At 51.6% G+C, this 22,433-nt stretch overlaps 1 pseudogene; it reads left to right on the forward strand.

The window, feature by feature from the left end:
* The first annotated feature begins 3,452 nt into the window (after positions 1-3,452).
* On the forward strand, positions 3,453-17,862 carry LOC121404961 (annotated as a pseudogene).
* Positions 17,863-22,433: the final 4,571 nt, after the last annotated feature.

Below are 22,433 nucleotides of genomic sequence, written 5' to 3' on the forward strand. Positions count from 1 at the left end.
AACGGCTGCTTTTGCTGGCCAAGCCGGGCAAGCCTACAGGAGAGGCTTCCTCGTACAGGCCCATCTGCCTCCTGGACACAATTGGGAAGGTCTTCGAGAGGGTGATCGCAACGAGGAGTTGGAAGCCGCTGCAGGGGCAATAATAAGCGCGAAAACTCTGGTGCCGCTGATGCTGGCTGAGCCAAGAGTTTGGGAAGCGACCGCGGTGTTCGCCTGTAGCGTGATGAGAACGCTTAGGTCCCTGGAGAGAAGGCGGAAGTAGGTGTCCTCGCGGCGGCGAAGCAATGCCTTGCGGCAGTACCGCTCGACGCACGACCCCTACCCCCCATCACCCCCCTGTCCGACACCCCTTACTGTTATTGTTATTGTTACTAGGTGTAAGCCACGCAAAAGTTTAAAGTTAAAATATATGAATAAAAAAAAAAAAAAACCGTCCATAAAAAGGGGTAACATAAATGAAACAAAAATACAAGTCAATGACGAACAAAACTATCGATAAGTTGCGAAATACTTCGAAAATGAAAAAATGAATTACTACACCCACCAACATGAAAGTAGCAAAGGATTACAAGTGATTAAATTAATCGAACCAACAGTCCCAATCAATGAGATAATAGATGGACTTAACGAAGGCTTCGAAGTCAAAATGGCTATGAACATAATAAATAGAAATAAAATTCCCCAGCCAATGCTCAAAGTAAAACTGACACCTGAAAGTATGCATATAAGTAAAAATGAAGTTCACCCAATATACAAGCTTCAATATCTACTGCACCGTAGGATCACCGTTGAGGAACCGCACAAACGAAATGGATCGGTCCAATGCACAAATTGCCAGGACACACGAAAACTTATTGCAGTCTACGGGCAGTCTGCGTTACCTGTGGTGATGTTCATCTCACTGAGGCCTGCCCCGTAAATAAGGAGGACCTATCTGCCAAAAAATGTAGCAACTGTGGGGGAAACCATACAGCCAACTGCAGCTCGAAACCAGATCGTCCGACAAAACTTAACATATATACCATCAACTACGACTTCAGGAGTTTCTTTTGCTCAGGCGTTAAGTTACAACAACGGTGCTTATATCAGAGACTCACCTAACAAATAAAAAATATTTTCACCTCGATGGCTATAACTTCTATGCGACAAATCATCCCGATGATAAGGCACATGGGGGTACTGGCGTTCTGATCAAGAATCGCATTAGGCATTATCCATTGTCTTCATTTGCTACACCTTATCTACAGGCAACAGCAATTCATATTGAAATTCAGAGCGGCTACCTACACCTAGCCGCAGTATACTGCCCACCACGCTTCTGCATTTCCGAAACAGAATTTGTAACATTCTTCGACCTACTAGGTGACCGATTTATAACAGCTGGTAACTACAATACCAAGTACACCCATTGGGGATCTAGACTTACCAACCCGAAAGGAAGACAACTATATAACGCTATAATAACCCCACGAAACAAGCTAGACTTTATCTCTCCGGGCAAGCCCACATATTGGCCCACAGATCCAAACAAGCAACCCGACTTGATTGATTTTGCAGTTACACGAAGGGTGCTGTAAGCTCAGATTCATGTAGATCACTTAACAGATCTATCATTCGATCACTCGCCCATTCTACTTCACCTTTACGACCATCCACAGCTTTCGGAACGCCCACACTTTCTAGCAAAACAGATTGGCTCAAATACAGTAAGTACATAAGCTGTCATATTGATAGCTGCCCAAACATTAATTGTTGTTTAGGGCAGCAGCGCGGTTAACAGCGCTCTGTTAGCTCGCGCGCTCTCCCATGCCCTTCGCTCTCGCGCGGCGTGGACGCGATCCACTCGGCGCTCCATCACGGGCGCTAGCCGTAGGCCGAGCGGGAGAGAACAGTCTCTCGACACCTACGCGCCTATCTAAAACCGTCTTCAGCCCTCGGCTTTGTGCACGCCAAATACACGCCAATTATAGTTGACGCCCCCGCCTTTTTATTTATTAGGAATCCGAACTGTGGGAACGACCAACATCCACCCTCCTACAAAACATTGGTCCTTCGAGCCGGATCTTCGCCTTCCCTATAAGGAGGAGTCCAACCTGCAAGCATCGGTGGATTACATCGCTACGTTCCGAAGATAAGTACGATTTCGTCTTCCCAAATCGCTTCCTAGTGCGTTTTTTGATTTATTCCCCACCAAGTCCGAGTTCCGCGATATATGTATATATATTCTTATATACATATCTGTGCATACAGTGCTATCCTTCTCTGTGCTTCCTTCTCTTTCGCCAACGCCATATTATCGGCGATTCCGGCCGTTCTCCGTTCCGTCGCCTCCAACTACCAGTGCTACGGTAGTTCTTCCATTTCGTTTTGTCTGGGCATGATTTGTGAAAAATTAAATATATTCGACAAAATCCAACTGCACCCCAATTCACAAAAACATATGTGCATTCCAATTCGCAAGAGCGGTCAGCATCTCCAAAATAACATACAAATATATATATACACCAATACCACACTCCGTATTTAAATACCGCGTCCCACACATACATTCCGCTCATATCCACATACATTTAACAATAAAAATCTGCGATTCCGAGCAGTTTACGCGTTCCAGCAATAACTTTGGTCGCCACAATACGTGATATTATCTCCAACTCCGTAACAAATTATCCTCCACCCAGGCACAGCGCATTTCCGCAGCGATTTCGCATTTTTTTTTGGTGCCAATTGTCGAATTGTATGTCCGTGGGAAATTAGAAGTGACAAAATTTAAGAAAAACTATCGGTATCACAAACACCAAAATGAAGACAAGAAATAAATTCAAGCTGCCAAATTATCCAAAATACATAGTCCCACTTTTGTTCCGCTTCCACTAACAGACGACTGTATAAGGAATTATTATTTTTTTTTGCATATTCCTTCCGATAGTCTCCGCCACACCAGTAGCAGTTAATTTCTTGGCTCCGATCCTCGTGCTCGTGTATCCTATCGGCCCTACCACCTCCACGGTATAACAAGGGGAGCAAGAAATCGACCAATTCCGTCCACAATCCATCCGCACTAGATAAGGAAGATTAGTTGCCCACTGCAAGGTTCCGTCAAAAGGGTAAACGGAGGAAAGCAGCACTAACAATATTTTTTTTTCAAATATTGCCACAGCCAGTGTGACCGTTCCTCTCCTCGGCGTGTATCAATTTGATCCACTCATTGTTTGGGAACCTCGATCCAGAGCGGCCACAAATAATTCGAGTTGGTATTAAAAATTGTTGTCCAACATCGCGCGAGGCCCTTTCCTTTCCATTCCTCCAGCAGTGGGTTCTTTTTTGTGTGTTGAAGGGATTTAGTGCCTTCTCGTGTGGTGCCCAGCCCAGCCTTAGTTTTTTTCTCTTCTTTCGCCAATCCGCGGATTCCGCATCCGACTTCGCATCTAACCTCTGCGTGTGTGAGTAGTATGCCAACGGGGGACAAGGACAGCAAAGGGATTTTGGCTGCGACATCTCCACGTCGGCTACGCACCTCTTCCGCCTCAGGAACTACCCCCACTCAAAAGATCAAGTCGCCAGTCACTCCCAGAGCAGCCAGTAGCAGCCCAGCTGCGAGGACCAAGTCGGTTCTCTTCCCGTCTCCCGTCACTCTCAAGGTGCCAGCTCGGATCCAAGGCGATCCAACCAGCTCCTTCGGTAATAGTCCCGTCAGCTCGAGACCTTCCATCACAATGGCTCAACCCGCCACCACTACTGCACGAGCAAAATTAGCCGCCGCCATTGGCCGGCTGTCTCATTTGGAAGCGCGCATCACTTCCGCTCCATCCGCATCTCTTTCCGAGGTTCGCCGAGGACAAATTCTGAGTATATGGGCGGATGTCGAGGCGGAATATAAAGCTTGCTCCGCAGTGATGGTTGACGAGGACCCAAGGGTCCAAGAAGACATCCGAGAGAAGTACGGCGAGTGCTATGGGGTATTTGAGCAGTGCCTCGCCGACCTCAATGCTCAGCTGGCCCAAACAGCAGTCCATCCGTCTGCACCGCAAACCTACCAGGGCGGCTGCCGACTGCCTCCCTGCGACATCGAGGTCTTCGCAGGAGATTACGTCCGCTGGCCTACTTTTCGAGATTTATTTACTGCAATTTACATAAATAATTCTAGGCTGTCTCCGGTAGAGAAGTTGTACCATCTCACCGCGAAGACAAGTGGCGATCCGAAGGCCATAGTCGAGAAGTCCCCGCTCACAAACGATGGTTTCGAGTCGGCATGGTCGGCCCTCCGAAACCGTTATGAAAATAATCGGCTCCTGGTGACCAACCAGATAAATATTTTGCTCTTTTTGCCTCGCGTCGAGTCCGAGACCAGTCGAGCTTTAAAAGAGCTTCAAAGCACGATGCAAGGGGTCCTCACCGCCCTTGCTCACTCCCAGGTCTGCACCAACAACTGGGATAGCCTCCTCGTTACTATTTGTGCCTCCAAGTTGCCGAAGTTGACCCGGTCTTTGTGGGAAGCGTCCGTCACAGACAAGAAGGAGGTGCCTCCATGGACGGAAATCGACGCCTTCCTCACTCAGGCTATTTGACGCTAGAGGCCATGGAGAGCGACCCGTCCACTTCCAAAGGCAATCCGACCCCACCATCGTCCAAAGGTTCCTTGAATCGGCAATCCTCCGGAAGCAACTCCAATCCGTTCCGGTCTCATGGTAGTCCCGTGCCAAGGAAGTTTCACTCCTTCCAGACACAAGTGAGTCCGAAGAGAAGAACGTGTGATCTCTGTTCCAAAGAGAACCATCCGATCCGACTGTGTCCGCACTTCCTACAAATGACTGTGGACGCACGAGCCAGCTGAATTAAAAAAAGGCAGCTGTGCTTGAACTGTTTCGCTAGAGGTCATCAGCTCCGTGAATGCCAAAGCGCCCACAGTTGCTTCACTTGTGGAGCCCGCCACCACACGCTCCTGCATCGGGGGACTCCAGCTCCCAGCGAGCTGACTTCCACAACAGCGGAGGGTCCCGCTTCTTCCGTCGCTCCGCCCAACGTTCAGAACTATTTTGCTTCGGGAACAAGAGCGGTGCTTCTCGGTACGGCAATAATCAACATCTGCCACCGGGGGACAAATTTCCGTGCCCGCGCTCTGATCGACTCGGGCTCCGAGGCGACGTTCATTACGGAACGTCTCTTTAATATCATCCAGTTGCCATTCCGCCTTATTCAGGCCCAGGTTTCAGGCCTAAATCAGACTGTAGCAGCTCAATCCAAGAAGCTCTGTGATTTGTCCATTCGCTCCCTGATGACGCCGAGCGTACAGTTAAACGCCACGGCCTACGTCCTGCCCGACATAGCCGGCAATCTCCCTTCATATCTGATCCCGCAGAGCGCTTTGCGAGACTTGCCGAACCTGCCTTTAGCAGACCCTAAATTTTATGAGAGCTCACACATAGACGTTCTGATCGGAGCCGACATCCTTCCGTCCATACTGTTAAGCGGCTCACAGACCGACATCTGTGGTTCCCTCCTCAGACAGCAAACCATCTTTGGATGGGTGCTTACCGGTCCAGTGCCAAGTGCTGTTCCAGACCAGATTGCATCTTTCTCCACCCAAATTTCCCACGTCCGCGATGCTCCATTGGACAAACTTCTCACAAGGTTTTGGGAGGTGGAGGATCTACCTATCAAGGTAGCAGGAGAGTCGGACTCCTATTGCGAAAGAAATTTTCTGCGAACCACGTCAAGTACGTCAAGTGGAAAGTACGTGGTAACACTGCCGTTTCGTGACCCCGATCATTGTGGATCAGGCCTGGGGCATTCAAGGTCCATTGCCCTAGCTCAGTTTCTCCGAAATGAGAATCGGCTAAAGAGAAACGTTCCATTTCAAGAACAGATAACTCTGTGATCCAGGAATACTTAGATCTCGATCATATGACAGAGGTTCCGTCCACTAACGAGTCCGCCAATTATTATCTTCCGCACCATGCCGTAATCAAGCCGGAGAGCACTACCACGAAAGTCCGCGTGGTATTCAACGCGTCCAGCCCTTCTGCGAACGGGACGAGCTTAAATGATCTTCTTCATGCTGGTCCGGTCCTCCAATCCCATTTAACCCTCCAAATCCTGAAGTGGCGCTACTTCCGATACGTCTTCAACGCCGACATTACAAAGATGTATCGCCAAATTTGGGTACATCCAACGTACACACCCTTCCAGCGAATATTATTTCGAAACCAGGAGGGTGAGATTCGGGATTATGAGCTGAAAACCGTGACCTTTGGTGTCAATTGCGCTCCGTTTCTAGCCATCCGGGTACTGCAACAGCTTGCCGACGACATCCAGTCGCGATTTCCAAAGGCAAGCCACATTGTACGGCATTTCATGTACGTCGACGACGTCCTAGCCGGGGCAGACTCCATCAAGGAGGCTCAGCTGGCTATCCACGAATTGCAGGCCGCCCTCAGCTCTGCAGGTTTCCCACTGCGCAAATGGACGTCCAACCAAAAGGAGATTTTGGACGAGCTTCCGAGTGACCACCTCCTGCACACCGATTTTTTGGAAATCGATGCCGAGAGCACGGCAAAGACCCTCGGAGTTCGCTGGAAGGCGGCGTCAGACTAGTTCTTCTTTGTTTCTCCCGTGTTCACGCTTGAGTTATCCTACACCAAGCGAGAAGTTCTTTCCCAAATTGCGAAGCTGTTTGACCCCGCGGAGTGGCTAGCCCCATTCATCGTCCGGTCCAAGATTTTTATGCAGGAGATCTGGTTTCAAGATTTGGGATGGGACGAACCTCTTCCAAGTTCGTTGTACCAACGCTGGCTGGACTTTCTGCAAAGTTACGCATCACTACCCGAGATCAAGATTCCAAGATGGGTATGTTACCAGCCATCGGTAAAGATCGAACATCACGGTTTCTGCGATGCCTCCGAAAAGGCGTACGGTGCAGCGCTCTACGTGCGCGTCGAGTGTGACCAGCATATCACGGTGCATCTACTGTCGGCGAAAACACGAGTCGCTCCCGTGAAAACCGTTTCGCTTCCTCGACTAGAGCTGTGCGGTGCAGTGCTCCTTTCCGAAATGGCGACGGCTATCCTGCCAAGCATGCCGACGGAAAGTCATCAATGCTACTACTGGACCGATTCTACTATTGTACTGGCCTGGTTGAGCAAGCCCGCTTGCCACTGGACTACCTTTGTGGCCAATCGAGTGACGAAAATAGCTCAGACTACCGAAACCAGTCATTGGGCTCATGTTCGTTCCGAACATAGCCCCGCTGACTTAGCCAGTCGAGGCGTAGCTTTACCAGAACTGGTGGGTAGCCAACTCTGGTGGCATGGACCAGCGTGGTTGCAATCTCCACGTGATCAATGGCCAGCCCAAGCCGCCGAAACTCCAGTTCAAACCCTAGAGTAGCGGGCCGTGTAGGTCCATCTCGTTTCCAGCCCACCCGAAGATTTCCTGGAGCGATTCTCCCAGCTTGAGAAGGCTCTTCGAGTGCGGGCATATGTTCTACGTTTTATTCAGTGTTGCCGGAAAGTAACACTCGCATGTAGGGACCACCTCACTAGTGGGGAAATTAACGAAGCGGAGCGAACTCTTATCCTAGAGGCTCAGCGCCGGGACTTCCCCCAAGAATCTCACTGCCTGAGGGGTAAACGTCCCGTGCCAAGTTCAAGCTCTATTTTGAATCTGAACCCCTTTCTAGACCGACAGGGGATCATGAGAGCCTGTGGCCGGATCACAGCTTCACAAGATCTGAAGTATGATGAGCGCCATCCAATCATCCTGTCCTATAGTTGCCGCCTGTCTCGCCTGCTCGCTCACTTCACGCACAGGATCACTCTCCATGGCGGCAATCAACTGATGACGCGCCTCATTCGCTGCAAATATTGGATCCCGAGAATCCGGAACCTGATGAAGGGCGTGGTGAACTCCTGCAAGGTCTGCATCATCCACAAGAAGAAGCTACAGACCCAACTGATGGGTGATCTCCCGACAGACCGAACTTCTTTCTCCAGACCGTTTACCCATACCGGTATTGACTATGCAGGTCCTTTCGACATAAGGAACTATACCGGGAGAGCGTGCCTGATCACCAAGGGTTTTTTTTTTAATTCCATTTATTTAATTGATCTACTTTACTTAACTATTTACAATAAGGTGACATGACTATGCGAGCCCGACAAGTGTGGTACGGCCGCGAAGCAATGCTTCACACAAGTGGAGGCGTCGCTTAGCCTTGCTGCTCCCTTCTCTGGCGCTCAACAGCGCGCAGTTCCGTCATAATCGCAGCCGCGAAGTTACTGGTCGCCTCCCAGTTACCTGGGGACCTTAGCATGTACTGCACCAGGTTGTGCTTGGATATCGCCCCACCCAGGGCTACTTCCAGCTGGTGACGCTGCGCCGTAAACCTGCCGCACGCAAATATTGAATGTTCGGCGTCCTCCTCCACGTTGTGTCCGCACCATGAGCACTCTGGTGTGTCCTCATGCCCGAAGCGGTGCAGATACTTGCGAAAGCAGCCGTGGCCGCTGAGTAGCTGAGTTAGGTAGAAATTTACCTGGCCGTGCTTTCTGACAACCCACGCTTCGATGGATGGGATGAGTTGGTGAGTCCAACGCCCCTTGGGGGATCTATCCCAACGTTGTTGCCACTTCCGGAGGCTCTGCTGCTTGCAAGCCTTGCGCACCTGCCGTTTGTCCGCTGCTTCCATGCCTCTGCCATGCGTATCCCGATGGAAGGTGCACCGCTCCTCCGCTAGGAACTCAAATGGTGCTATTCCCGCTATCACGTGAGCAGCATCGTCCGAGACTGTTCGGAAGGCACTGACTATTCGAAGTGAAGAGAGTCGGTGAGTGGCTGCCAGGCCTCTGGTGTAGCTCGCTGTCTGTAGGGCCTTTGTCCAGATTGGCGCCGCGTAAAGCATCACCGATCTCGTCACACTCGATAGAAGCTGTCGTCGCCATTGCTTGGGTCCTCGGGTGTTCAGCATTATCCTCGACAGCGCTCTGTTACTGGATGCCGCCTTTGTGTTCAAGTACGCCAGATGCTCTCGAAAACAGAGACGTGTGTCTATCAGGACGCCAAGGTACTTGATAGCCCGCTTTGATGACACTAGGGTGCCTGCCACTGTGATGCTGGCCGTCTCCACTTTCTTCCGGCTGGACACCAGCACTGCCTTGGTCTTGTGAGGTGCGAGTTCAAGCCCGACCAGCTTTAGCCACTGCTGTATAAGCGCAATCGTCTGGTTGCAGGTCGTCTCTACTGCGGCCAAGTCCTTAGCCACTACCAGGACAGCCACGTCGTCCGCAAAGCCCACCACATGCACTCCGTGGGGGAGTCTGAGTCGCAGTATGCCGTCGTACATTGCGTTCCACAGTAAGGGACCCAATACCGACCCCTGCGGAACGCCTCCAGATACCTCGTATTGCTCCGTGCCAACATGAGTGTCGTACAAGAGCAGCCTTTTCTCGAAGTAGCTTCGTACCATGCGCTGAAGGTACATGGGTGTATTAAACCTCCCTAGCGCCCTCAAGATACAGCTCCATCTCGCAGTGTTGAACGCGTTCCTGATGTCCAGCGTGACCATTAGGCAGTACTCCTTGCAGCCGCCTTTCCACCGAGTACCAGCGATTGCCCTAGATGCAATGTCTACCACTCTACCCACGGCGTCAATCGTGGAACTGGCCTTGCGAAAGCCGTATTGATGCGGTGATAGGTCACCAGCATCCGCGATGGCTCGTTCCAGTCGCGAGCACACCACTTTCTCGAGCAGTTTGCCCGCTGTGTCTATCAGGCAGATTGGCCTATACGACGACGCCATCCCTGGCGGCTTGCCTGGCTTGGGAATGAGCACCAGCTTCTGCGTCTTCCACCGCGCAGGAAAGACTCCTTCGCGAAGGCACTGGTTTATCAGCTTCACGAAGATTTCCGGGCGCAGGGAAAGGGCTAGCATGAGGGCTCGATTCGGGATAGAATCCGGCCCCGGGGCTTTGTTCGGGCTAATGCTCCTGGCTGCAGTTGTGACCTCCTCGAGAGTCACCTCCTCGATGTGGGCCTGTTGAAGCGGTGGGATTAGGCAAGGGATCTCCTCGATGTGATCCGCCATGCGCGGGAAAAGCTCCTCCACAATGCATCTGGCCATATCGGCGTCCGAAGGGGGTCCCTGCTTCTTGGTGCACAGCTTGTTCGTAACCAGCTTGTAAGCCCTTCCCCATGGATCTTGCTCAGCAGAATCGCATAGCGTCAGAAAGCACTGGCGTTTGCTTTCCTTAATAGCGGCCTTCAGGGCCCTCCGGCAGTCTCTAAAGGTGGCCTGCCATTGCGAGAAGTCCGTGCTACCCCGCGAGCGCTGGTAGCGACGACGTGCGTGGTTGCACTCCCGGCGTAACTCGGCAATGCTCTCATTCCACCAGAAGACTGGCTGGTGGTGGCGCCCATAATGCTTCCTCTGGGCCATGGTGGCGGCACATGCTGCATCGATGCTCTCCATGACTTGGTTGGCCATGCACTCCGCGTTACCATGCGTCACGAGGTTTGACATCATGTTCGAAAACAGCGCAGTGTTGAACCTATCCGCGCGGTAGCATTTCCATCTAGGCGCGTCTGCTATGACGCCAGCAACCTGCTCGCCAATGTTGCAGATAATGGCCATGTGGTCGCTCGCTGTGTAGGCGTTGCTGATACTCCAACCCGAGGAGTTGAAGAGTGAGCTGCTGGTAAAGGTGAGGTCTACGATCGATCCGAATCCTGCCCTGGAGAAGGTATGTTGCACACCCTGATTGAGGAGCGCTATGTCCAGGGGTGCGATGGTCTCCAGCAAGACCCTACCTCTCGCATTCGTTTGCGCTTCCCCATTCCTCTGCCCACGCGTTGAAATCGCCTCCGATAGCCACTGGGTGATGATCTTTGACATCAGAACTATTACTGGGGCACCATGGTACATACGGAATGAAAATATCCATAAAGACTTAAATGTAGGATCAGTTAAAGATGAAATTGCCAAAGTGAAAGCAAAGTACCAGGCCAAGCTTCAAGCCCATCCTAATAGACTTGCGCAGTCTTTAACTTGGCACACTAGCCATACACGACTCCGGCGAAGAGACCTTCCCACCCAGCAATAATACTTAGCTAGGGACGTACTCTAAGTAATTAAGTGTAAATAATTAAATAAATATATTAGGCTAAGATTTGTATACTTGTCGTAAGTCTCTAATAGGGAAGATTCGATAAATAAAATCCCGTAAAAAAAAAAAAAAGCCGCTAGGTTTTCTACGATACCTGTGAATTCGGCGAGCGACAGGCTTGGAGCGAGGTAGACACTGTACATCCAGACCCTTCCAACCTTTGCGCGTACGAAACCCACCTCCGGGCTTACGTTGGTGGCCTGCATGGGTGTGGTACCGCAAAGCCATAGCGCGGCTTTTTTGGTGGCATCCAGTAAGAATACCGGGGACTCCTTGGGGCGGTATGGCTCGCTGATAATGGCAAGGTCTACCGCCATTTCTCTCACTGTTTGGCTTAGCAGGTCCTGATCCGCAGCACAGTGATTGAGGTTGAGCTGTAATAGCTTCATCATTGCGGCGGCAAGCTGGACCCACCTTTGGCTGCTGGGCATCTCTTGCTACCCGCGTAGTGATCCGTGTCCTTGCCCTTGTTAGCCGTGCAGATGAAGCAGCGTAGATCGCTCTGGCAGGTTGCGGCCTTATGGCCGTTTGCGCCGCACCTGAGGCAGCATCCGGTGCGATCCACCGCGCTCTTGCACCTGATTGCGACATGCCCAAACTCTAGGCATCTATAGCAGCGTCTTTGGGCTGACCGTTCCCTGATTCTGCAGTTCGTCCAGCCGACTTTGAGCTTTCCTGCGTTCAGCAGGGCTCTTGCATGTACCGGGGGCAGGCATACAACTGCCAGTTTTGTACCAGCAAAGGATGGCCTCAGGCTCTTAATAGCTCCAATGTCCACGCTGGGTGCGTCCAACACCAAGGGTTTTTTTTTTTTTTGTATGTATAGGAGGGAAAAGCATTGAAAGCCGATAAGTGTGGGACTTGGAATTACCTCACCCACTAAAAACCCCCCTACTCTCCGTATCCCTCTCGCGGTACGACCGTTAAGTATTACTTCGCGAGGGGGAGATGGCATGAAAGCCGTCACTAGATCCTATCTAGGATTTGAATTTCGATTGCGCTGTCTTTCAGCGCGACGCAAGGATTGGATGATCTCTGCAGCGTAGGTGCTCACGGCATCCCAATTGTTTTGCGAGCTAAGTAGGATATCCATCAAGTCATTGACTATGAATGGCCTCCCAATGTCTAAGCTTAGCTCTTCCCGGTCAGCAGAGAATCTTGGACAGACAAAAAATACATGTTCAGCGTCTTCTATGGTCCGTGCACAGTGCGTGCAAAACGGATCCGACTCGCTTTAAATCTATGTAGGTAGAATTTAAAGCACCCATGTCCTGTTAAAAGCTGCGTTAGATAAAAGTTCGTCTCCCCAAAAGTTCTACTCACCCAGGGCCCTATGTCCGGGACTATGCGTCTAGTCCATATGCCGTTGGGTGTATTACGCCATCGCTCTTGCCATCTACGTTGGGTCTCCGCCTCGCGGATGGCCTGGTCTTCGATGGTGGTTCCAGCGGCGAGAAGGTCAATTTTCGCCATGACGGCCAATACTAGGGCCGCATCTTCGGAGACGGTGCGGTAAGCACTAAGAACTCTCAGTGCACATCTTCGGTAGGCCGCTTTGCAGGTGCGGCTGTACGTTGGGAGCTCCATAGCTGGTGCCCATATTTGAGCAGCGTACATGATGATGGCTCTGACGACAGAGCAGATGAGCAGTCTGCTCCTCTGTCTTGGACCGCCGATATTGGCCATTATGCCGGATAGCACGCTTGCTGCCCTGCCGGCTTTGACTCCGGTTGCTTCCAGGTGCTGCTTGAAGCTAAGCCTGTGGTCTAGCAGGACTCCCAGGTACTTGATAGCCGGGGACGACTCGATTTCGTCTGTTCCAACGACCACTCTGGCTGTCTCTACCTTTTTCCTGGTACTAATCAGGACCGATTCGGTTTTGTGCGCTGCTAGGCTGAGGCCGTTTTCCTGGAGCCAGCACATCACTAGTCTGACTGTCTCGTTCGTGTTCTCCTCTACTTCTGACAGGGTTTTATGTACCGCTACTACCGCGATGTCGTCTGCGAAGCCAACGATGCTGCAGCCGGTTGGTGTGTCCAGTCGTAGGATGCCATCGTACATGACGTTCCACAGAAGCGGGCCGAGAACAGACCCCTGTGGAACGCCTCCTGTAACTTGCCGTCGTTTTTGTCCCGTCGACGTGTCGAACAGCAACACTCTGTTCTTAAAATAGCTGGCTACTATGCTCACCAGGTACTCCGATACACCAATTCTGGAGAGGGCGGCGATGATGCTTGGCCACCTTGCAGAGTTAAAGGCATTTTTTACATCTAGTGTAGTTACCAGGCAGTACTTCTTGGTGCCACCGTGCCATCTCTTCCCAGCTATGGCTTCGCGGGCTTTACCCACCACTGCTCTGATCGCGTCGGTGGTGCTTCTCCTCTTCCTAAAGCCGAATTGGAGATCGGATAGCCCCTGTAGGCTGTCAATTTCCGCTTCTATCCGATTCGCGATGATTCGCTCGAACAGCTTCCCCGTAACGCTGATCATGCACAGAGGCCTGTATCCAGCCGGGTCTTCGGGGTCCTTCCCAGTCTTCGGTAGTAGCACGAGCCTCTGGAGCTTCCAGCCCGTGGGGAAGACTTGCTCCTGCAGGCATTGGTTGAACGTCTTCGCTATCGCTTCCGGGTATGTTGTGGCTATCGTCCGGACTGCTATGGCGGGTATACCGTCGGGCCCTGGCGCTTTGCCGGTCTTCATGCTCTTAGCCGCATTTAGGAGCTCTTCCGTACCGATCTGTGGGGGTGTGGGGATCTCCCGGTGTCTGGGCACGTAGGCTAGTTCCTGTTGTGTGGGGAACAGTGCATCCACGATCCTGGACAATAATTCCGGACATGAGGGCATTACCTTGCGCGCCAGCTTGCCCATCACCATCTTGTAGGCTATGCTGAAGGGCTGCAGGTCTGCCTCCTTGCAGAGGTCCTTCCAGCAGTTTGCTTTGCTGCGTTTGATCTCCTTGGTGAGATGTGCCCGTTGTTGGTGGTAGATGGAGTGAGCTTCTGCCGCTTCCTGGGCTGCTTGGGGGTCTTGTGGTCTCCGCCTTGCCCTTTTCATGGTCCTCTGGTAGCAGCGTCTTGCTGCGTGGCTCCCTCTCCGCAGATCCGCTATTTCCTGAGACCACCAGTGCACTGGCTTTCGCCTCCTTCCTCCCATTTGCTTTTTTACCATGGCAGCTTCGCATGCAATTTCCATTGCTGTACCTAGCGATTTAGCCTGCTGCTCTGCATTTCCGTGTATACTTTCGCTGCTTAGCCGGAACATGAGGAGCAGGCACTGGGTGTCCATGTCCTCCGTGTTCCAAGCTGTGCGCCTTATGGTTGTGGTCCGTCTGGTGGGTCCGTCGTCGATACAGCACGTTATGGCCCGGTGGTCACTATGCGTATATACACTTGCGACTTTCCAGGTGGCACTCCGTGCAAGTTGGGGGCTGGCAAATGCGACGTCGATTACCGATCCACGGTCACCCTTTGCGTATGTTTGTGTGCTTCCTTTATTCAGGAGCACCACGCTCAGGGTCGCGAACACGTCGAGTAGGACGCTTCCGCGTGCGTTTGTCCTTGTGCTTCCCCACTCGGTCGCCCATGCGTTGAAATCGCCAGCAATGATCACTGGGGAACAACTGCGTGCATCTTCCGCTAGGTCTTCGAGTATGTTGGCGTACTCTTCCAGTTCTATGCTCGGGGCAATGTAGCAGCTATATATGTGGATGCCGGCAATCTTTGCTCTGACGTACCCCACTGACGTATGACGGGCGCTTATGCCTTGTGGCGAGGTTCCACAGCTCCAGATAGCTGCTCCATAATTTGAGTTTGTATTCTGTAACCATACGTCTGGTTGCATCGCATGGTGTGGCTCACTCAAGATGGCGACGTCGACGTCCTCTTCTCTCACTGTCTGCATGAGCAGGTCCTGTGCCGCTCTGCAGTGGTTCAAATTAAGCTGCAGGAACTTAATTTTGCCCATTAGTGTGTGTGTTTGCTGCCTTGACATATATGGGCATGCCCTACTGAGGGTGCCATGTGCCGTGTCTTCTAGTCTTGCTCTTGTGCATAAGATGCAGGCGGGCGTCTGTTTGCAGTCCCTCGAGTTGTGCTGCGTACCTCCACAATTAAAGCATTTGCTTGTTACGTCGTGGCTACTCCTGCATCTTGCCGCGATATGTCCAAATGCTAGGCACTTGAAGCACCTCCTGGGTTCGTTCTTCTGCCGGATTCGGCATACCGACCATCCAATGCGAACTTTTCCCTCATGAAGCAGCTTGTCCGCTGCTTCTCTGGGTAGAAGGATGTTCGCCGTCAGCGTTCCACGGTATGCTTTCCGGAGTTTCGGGCTGACTCGGTCGGCAAGTCTCCGTCTATCTTAGCGAAGATGGCTTCGAGCACTTCTTCCGGCGTTGTCCACTCCGATATGTCCCTGACCTCAATCAGAACCTTCTCGGAGATAGCCTTGACCTCAGCGATATTGCCCACCTTCGTCTGGACTGCCTTGAGGAGTTTTGCAGTGGCGCCGTCCCCGTGCTTCCCCATCTGCAGGAGGAGCTCCCCTGCAGCGGTTCGTCGAATTGCGGATACCGAGTCTCTGAACTCGAGGATCGCTTTATCGGACTTCACCGCCCTGAGTACCTCAGCATATGACTCCTGGTCTTTGCACTTAACGACCAGTGCATCTGGCCTCTGTGTTCTCCTGGGCTGATTCACCAGCCGCTTCCGCTCTGGGCTCTTTGTGCTTCTTTTTTTCCGTGTTCTCTGCTGGGGTGTTTCGGCCAGCCTTGGTCTGGCTTCCGCCACGCGTTTTTCTGCGGGGCCACGCTCGGGGCGCTTGTCGGGCTTCGGCTGCTTCTCCTTCCGTGTGTCGGTGGCGTCGGGTTCCTTCCATTCCACGCGATTCCTTTCCAGGCATTTCGTGCAGATGGCGTCTACCTGCTCCTCTTCGTGCAGCTTCTCGCTGACTGCAACCTGGATGTGCTTCATTTGGGCCAATGAGTCCTTCATTCCTCGATTGATCGTCCTCACGATGGGCCTCTTTTCATTTACCAAGTAAATAAGTTCGTCCAGGATGCTTCCCAACTTGTTGAGCTGCGTCCTGCATGAAGGTGCATTGCCCTTCGCCCTTTTTGATGGTGTCCTCCTCGGTGGGGATTCCGGGCTTGCCGATGCTCTACATCTTTTTGGAGTATCGGACTCCAGTTCGCTCTTATTCTCCAGTATTGTGGGGGGCTCCGATCCCATCGGCGGTGTTCGCGTCATTTTCCGCGACTTGGTAAATGCGATTTCCTGTTCCTCCTCTTTGCTTCCGGTTTTGTTTGTGGTTGGTGTGTTCATTTTTTTTGTAAATGGGTCCCCCCTATCTTTAGAGTGAGGTCCACGCGAGGGTTGACTCCAGCCTTCATGGGGTCTGGGGTTCAGAGCCAGATCAGTACTAGCCAGGACATTGTCAACTGGGCCTGCACGGCCAGGCGGGTGGCGACGGGAGCAAACGTTTCCTAAGGCCTGCCAAGGTTTTAACGGGACGGGGGCAGCTGCAGCATTGGCCCAGCAGCCATTTCGGCACGATATCACTCGGCTTACTCAGGTGCCAGAATGCTGCAATCCGTCAGCCTGTTGTCTACAGTTCAATAACGGGGCTTCCAGTATACCATAATTGGGACCTTACTGGGCTGGGGTCCCAATGAGCCTTGCTAGGGCAAGGTTCACAGGCTTCTGTTTGCCTGCAAGGCGGTGGCTGCCGCCGTTGCATCTGGCGCCATCTGTTGGTGGGGGGCACCTAACATCCGTGTGTGTATATATACATGTATATGCAGGTATATGCAGTGTAGGCAGTGTCATCGTGACCGCAGTAGTTATGCTGGGGCCATTTAGGTCTCATGGTCTACGTACGTAGGTGTAGATCATGAGTGGCGCCCTCTGCCGGAGTTTGTCGGTAGCTTTTTGTCGGGCCGCTTCCGTGCACTGGTCCACAGCTGACGGCTCGATCAGCTGGCATGACGAGTGAATATCGGAGCGGGACGTGAAGGCACAGTCAGATACAAAGATGACAATTAAACAACAAATCACAAGTGCAACAAGTGATAGAGGAGAGAGAGAGAGCAAAGAAAAAGGAGGATAATCTCACCCCTCCCCCCTGGTCAACGTCCTGAGTTTCATCTTTCTCGCCGTCTTGGGGTTGCAGAGGCTGCGTTGTCCATGCTTTGGAGGCTTCCTCGGTATGTACCGATCTCACGTGTTTTACTTTCTTCAATCTGCGCTCTTTTCCTGCAGGGAAATCGGCAAATTTGCCGTCCGTTCGGGAGCACCAGGAAAAACGCGTCCGCACTGTTTGACACACACACTTCTTCTGACAACACCAAGGGTTATGTGTGCGTATTTGTATGTTTTTCCACGAAGGCCATTCACTTGGAGGCTACTTCCGACCTGACCACCGAGAAGTTTCTAGCAGCTTTCGCTCGCTTCGTCGCTAGACGAGGTTGTCCGCAGCGTATCCATTCCGACAATGGAAAAACTTTCGTGGGAGCAGCAACTGTACTTTCTCGGGACTTTCTAGAGGCGTTCCAGGATTCGGTGACTGAGGCATACAGCCATCAACGGGTTGCATGGCGTTTCATCCCGCCAGGAGCTCCATATATGGGGGGCCTTTGGGAAGCCGGCGTAAAGAGTTTTAAAACGCTCTTCTACAAAGCCACGTCCACCCGGAAATATACCTTTGAGGAGCTCTCGACGCTGCTCGCTAGGATTGAAGCATGCCTAAATTCCAGGCCACTCTCACCTATGTCCGAAAGTCCGACAGAGTTGCTGGCCCTCACTCCAGGGCACTTCCTTATCGGAGGACCGTTAATGGCGACCGCAGAGCCCGAAATTAAAGAGAACCTCCAGTCGATCATTAATCGGTGGCAGCATTTGAAGGCCCTCAACCAGCAGTTCTGCCAGAGGTGGAAGGATGAGTACCTCAAGGAACTCCACAAGCGCAACAAGTGGAAGACGGATATGCCCAATCTTCAGATCGGCGATATGGTTATCGCGAAAGAAGATAACCTGCCTTCTAACGACTGGCGACTCGGAAGAGTACAGTCCGTGTATCCCGGCGCCGATAACAGGGTTCGGGTGGTAGACATTCTTACTGCCCGCGGTGTGCTCAAACGCCCGGTCGCAAAAGTCGTTCTCCTTCCGGGGGAACTCCCTCGTCCCGTACAACAATAACGGAAGGCGTCCTGTGCCTAGCCCGTTTAGTAATGCCTCTCCGTGTCTTCTATTCCATCCAAGTTTCTTTTCGCCTCCAAAAAACCCTCGTTTGTTCTTCCAACAGTACTTAGAGAAGTGTCTGTCACCTGTTCCTAGCACGTTGCTAATGCTTCTCCGATTCTTCTTTTCCGAACCAGTTCATTTTGCATCCAGATCCTGAATGCTCCACAACCCCGTGTCAATCACACCTCAGGGAGCAGACGCTCCCGAGTACAAGCTACCTACCGCTGCCGAGTCTGCTCCGGAAGCCATCCACTACGAGACTGCCGTAGCTTCCTCAAGCTAAGCGTGGCGAAGAGGCTCCGAGCCGTGCTGGTAAACAAATACTGCCGGAACTGCCTGGCTCATCAGCACTCTGGCAAGGATTGCCGAAGTGGTGGCTGGTGCAAGGTGTGCCACAAGGACCATCACACGCTGCTCCACATGCGACCGTCCCAGCGCCCAGCCCGCTCGGAGTCGCCAGCTCCGTCTCCAGCTCCGTCTCCAGCTCCGGTGTCCCGAGCCGATCGCCGCCCCCGTTCTCCGGAAAGACGCCCCAAGCCGGGGCCCTCCCGGCGGCCAGCCCGCTCAAAGTCGTCGGCCGCGACTCCAGGTCCGTCTCCAGCTCCGGTGTCCCGAGCCGATCGCCGCCAACGGGTTCCCGCAAGACGCCCAAAGACGTGGTCCTCTCAGCGCCCAGCCCGCTCGGAGTCGTCAGCCGTGACTCCAGGTCCGTCTCCAGCTCCAGTGTCACGAGCCGATCGCCGACCCATCGTGGGTCATCCGGCTCCATCGGTCGATACGCTGTTCCACCACCGAAGCACCAACTGCCTCCCGACAGCCCGAGTGGTCTTGGACACGGGAACGAAAACCCACGAGACAACGGCGCTCATCGAACCATGCACGCCTGTGAGCTGCATTGACGCTTCCTTGGCCGCCGACTTAACGTTGCCCAGCACGCGCATCGGAGCGGAGAAGGTGGCCACAGCTATTATCCGCGCCAGGACCGGCGATGTCCAATTGGACGTGGTCCTCAAACTGGCGCCCCGCTTACGCGTCCGCACGCCGCTGCGACCCTTGAGCGAGGCGACTCGGGTCAGGTTCAACGACATCAGCCTTGCCAATGAGCATTTCCATCGCCCGGCCACCGTCTCTCTAGTATTGGGAGCGGATGTCTACCAGAAGGTGATCCAACCCGGGTTCCTTGCTCGAGGAGACCGCCTTCCAGTGGCCCAAAGCACCGTTTTCGGATGGATTGTGTCCGGGGCCTGTACGCAGCCATAGGAGGTGATGTTGCAGTCCTGCAAGGGGGGGGAGGATGTTTAGGGCAGCAGCGCGGTTAACAGCGCTCTGTTAGCTCGCGCGCTCTCCCATGCCCTTCGCTCTCGCGCGGCGTGGACGCGATCCACTCGGCGCTCCATCACGGGCGCTAGCCGTAGGCCGAGTGGGAGAGAACAGTCTCTCGACACCTACGCGCCTATCTAAAACCGTCTTCAGCCCTCGGCTTTGTGCACGCCAAATACACGCCAATTATAGTTGACGCCCCCGCCTTTTTATTTATTGGGAATCCGAACTGTGGGAACGACCAACATCCACCCTCCTACAAAACAATTGTAAAGATGACATTGATAGGTCAGTCGAAGCATTGGTATCCTCAATGTCACTGGCGGCAAAACACTCAACACCAATATTAGCATCTAATAAACTTTCCAACAGCAGTCGTATTTCTAGGCACATTGAAGTGCTGCTACGCGATAAAAGAAGGCTTCGCCGAGAGTGGCAAGCACACAGATCACCTGCCTCGAAAGAGCGGCTAAAAATAGCCAACCACCTACTATGCAGAGCCCTAGAAGATGAAAAAAACCGAGCTCAGATATCCTATATGGAGCAACTCTCCCCAACTAGCAAACGATTCCCACTGTGGAAAGCAAAATCAGGCGTATGCCCACCAATCGAGTGTGAATCACCTTTGCGTACACAAACAGGAGAGTGGGCTCGCAGCAACAAAGAGAAGGCAAATACATTTGCCGTCCATCTAGAAAACGTTTTCAAACCACACCCAGCAACAAATAGCTTTGTGCTCCCACCAACCAACAATCCCGAAGCTACTCCACCTATCATATTCCAATCAGGAGAAGTCACAAGGGTCATTAAAGACCAAATCTCAAAGCAAAAGAAAGCTCCGGGCCACGATTTCATCTCCCCTAAAATGATCATAGAATTGCCGAGCTGTGCAGTGTATTTCCTTACTGTGATATTCAACAGCATGATGAAATGGGGCTATTATCCCCAAGAATGGACGAAATCAGTCATCACAATGTTCCATAAAGCCGGAAAAGACAAGTCCAAGCCATCATCATATAGACCTATCAGCCTACTGCCGTGCCTATCAAAGATATTTGAGAAGCTGCTCCTGAATCGTATCAAGCAACACCTACACATCAACGGTGCCATCCCGACTCACCAATTTGGATTTCGCGAAAAACACGGAACCATTGAACAAGTAAACCGTATAACCTCTGAGATACGAAATGCATTTGAGTATTGCTCCGCTGTTTTTCTGGATGTCGAACAGGCTTTCGATCGCGTTTGGTTAGATGGCTTAATCCACAAAATCAAAATATTACTTCCACAGAACATCCATGGAATATTGGAGTCATACCTACAGCAAAGAAGTTTCGCAGTACGACAAACAGCCTGACAACAACAAGTCGCTCCAAGTGCCCAAGAAGGGCCACTGAACACTTATCATCTCATCTCGTGGCCTTAGAAAAATGGTTAGCAGACTGGTGTATACATGCAAATGAGCAAAAGTGCAAACATGTCACCTTTACGTTAAACAGACAAACTTGCCCTCCATTATGTCTGAACAATATCAACATTCCACAAACCACCGAAGTAACATACCTTGGTGTTCATCTGGATAGAAGGCTTACTTGGCGTAAACACATCGAAGCGAAGAGAAATCTACTTAAATTTAAAGCTAGTAATCTACATTGGCTAATAAACACCCGTTCACCACTAAAACTGGAGTACAAAGTACTTTTGTACAATGCAGTTCTCAAACCCATCTGGACATACGGCTCCGAGCTATGGGAAAATGCTTGCGTTAGTAATTTAGAAATAATCCAGAGAACTCAATCGAAGATACTAAGAACTATCACTGGGGCACCATGGTACATACGGAATGAAAATATCCATAAAGACTTAAATGTAGGATCAGTTAAAGATGAAATTGCCAAAGTGAAAGCAAAGTCCCAGGCCAAGCTTCAAGCCCATCCTAATAGACTTGCGCAGTCTTTAACTTGGCACACTAGCCATACACGACTCCGGTGAAGAGACCTTCCCACCCAGCAATAATACTTAGCTAGGGACGTACTCTAAGTAATTAAGTGTAATTAATTAAATAAATATATTAGGCTAAGATTTGTATACTTGTCGTAAGTCTCTAATAGGGAAGATTCGATAAATAAAACCCCGCGTAATACGTGCATTGTAGTTATGCTGATGGACTGCCGATTTGCGTGTTTGTTATTTGCCTGACTGCTATGGCTGATGGACTCCCGCGTAATACAAAAAAAAAAAAACTTTTTGGTTCTTTGAATTTTAATGGGTTTCTTTATTTTTTCGGGTTATTATGTTGACCGACTGATCGCGACGTGCATTGTAGTTCTGCTGATGGACTGCCGGTTTGCGTGTTTGTTATTTGCCTGACTGCTATGGCTGATGGACTCCCGATCGACTGTCGCGTCTCCACGCCATGCAGTGCCTTTTATGGATCGGCCGGTCATAAATTTTCCCACCCATGTCTTACAGATATCTTATTTCTATTTCGGAATGTTGGGAGGTTCTTACATAAATATATACTTATATATTATATATAAATATATATCGGTGTGCACCGGTACCGTGGGAAAGGAATTTCGTTAATATATTTTGAGGAATATTTATTTATTTAATATTGTTATCGATACCTATTGCGTAAGCCCCCTTTTGCCGGTCACCGGCTTTTCTTTCTTTCTTCGGTCGACGTCATTCTGTCTTTCGACCCGTGCTGCGT

Source organism: Drosophila obscura, unplaced genomic scaffold, assembly GCF_018151105.1.
Source record: "Drosophila obscura isolate BZ-5 IFL unplaced genomic scaffold, ASM1815110v1 contig_58, whole genome shotgun sequence".
Lineage (NCBI taxonomy): Eukaryota > Metazoa > Arthropoda > Insecta > Diptera > Drosophilidae > Drosophila > Drosophila obscura.